The 1,503-nt window shown below is 36.5% G+C and overlaps 1 protein-coding gene across 1 annotated transcript in view; it reads left to right on the forward strand.

Moving 5' to 3' along the window:
- Positions 1-1,503, forward strand: part of LOC119273261 — a 9,622-nt gene that overhangs the window by 842 nt on the left and 7,277 nt on the right. The gene's annotated exons all lie outside the window — the stretch shown is intronic.

Raw genomic sequence — 1,503 nt, forward strand, 5'->3', positions numbered from 1 at the left:
GGGGGGGGGGGTGGATCTTTTCTCCCCAACACAAGGGGATGAAGTGATCCAGGGTAGAGCTAATTTATTGAAGCATGTTGCTGACATTTTCAAGAACATGTTTGATCATGCACCTGGTTTTAATACATACTCAATGATGATGCTTGTCAAGATAAATGAAAACTCACAAAGGAGGATAAAATCCGACTAGGCAGATACTCTGAGGAGTAGCAAATTATAGATGTTCTTGATGACATGCAAAAGGGACATGGTTGAATGTCCTCATGGATTTCCTGTTGAATTTTATCAAGTAGCTAGCCATTGCAATTTTCTGTTTTGTGGAGAGATGGTACGGTTGATATCAGTAGGAGCATTTACTGTATCATCACCCTAAAACCAAGGGTTGTAGATATTGATGTTATACAGAAATACGGACCTATTTGCATGTTGCAAGTGTTTCTTAAGATTTTCACCAAGAAATTGACAATTAGGACAAGTCCGTTTATGAATAAACTTAATTCTCTTACACTTAGTTGTCAGTTCGTAGGCAATCACACAGTCTTGAAACCTCTACCAAGATATTTGTTAGGATCCGAGCTTTGGGTAGTAATATTGGCACACAAACACACACACATACGCGCGCGCGGGCGCACACACGCACACACGCAAACACACACACACACAATTCATATAAGTAGCACAAATTAATCCAAAAGGTTAAGTATTTGGTTCTTTTATATTTTTCTCTAATCTATAGAAATTCAATTTAACTACATGCAGTTTCAAGGGTGAAACCATAAAGAAAAACTAATACCTCTTCACTACAAAAAATATGGATTAACTACCGCGCAAATATATTTCCCATGGTAACATAGTCGAAATTGTATAATTAAAGTATTGAGACATTTGTTGTATATAACAGAAAATATTGATTAAGAATTCCTTGAAGAGGTGAGTCAAATTTTGTAGTATAAATAAGATTTTATAAGTATTCCAATTTTGAAAAGAGTTTACTGTCGGCCTGAACTCGCAGGCGATACTTTACTATATAGAGTTGCATTCATGGGCTCGGGATGTGGTGCGATGTGTCCCAAGACAAATGTCTTTTTTCGGCGGCGGTCGATGATGGATAGTGGATGATTTGACCGACGGTTAGAAACGGGAGAGTATACAATTGAACATCATACTCCATTTTACTGTCAATTAGAGTAATATGAATACTTATTTGTAAAGCTTAAAACTTATGACTTTTTCGTAACAAAAAATGACTAGTTACAAGGTCAAAAATATAATTTGGATTTTTTTTATTGGAGTGTGCGATACGATAGACCAAATTTGTCTGGAATTTTTTATTGAGAAATGGGGAACAACAATAGTAGGAGCAAAAACAACAACAACAACAACAACAACAACAACAACAACAACAACAACAACAACACCACCAACACCAACACCAACACCAACACCAACACCAACAGCAACAGCAACAACAACAACAACAACAACAACAACAACAACAACAAC

This window comes from Triticum dicoccoides, chromosome 3A, assembly GCF_002162155.2.
Source record: "Triticum dicoccoides isolate Atlit2015 ecotype Zavitan chromosome 3A, WEW_v2.0, whole genome shotgun sequence".
Taxonomy (NCBI): Eukaryota; Viridiplantae; Streptophyta; class Magnoliopsida; order Poales; family Poaceae; genus Triticum; species Triticum dicoccoides.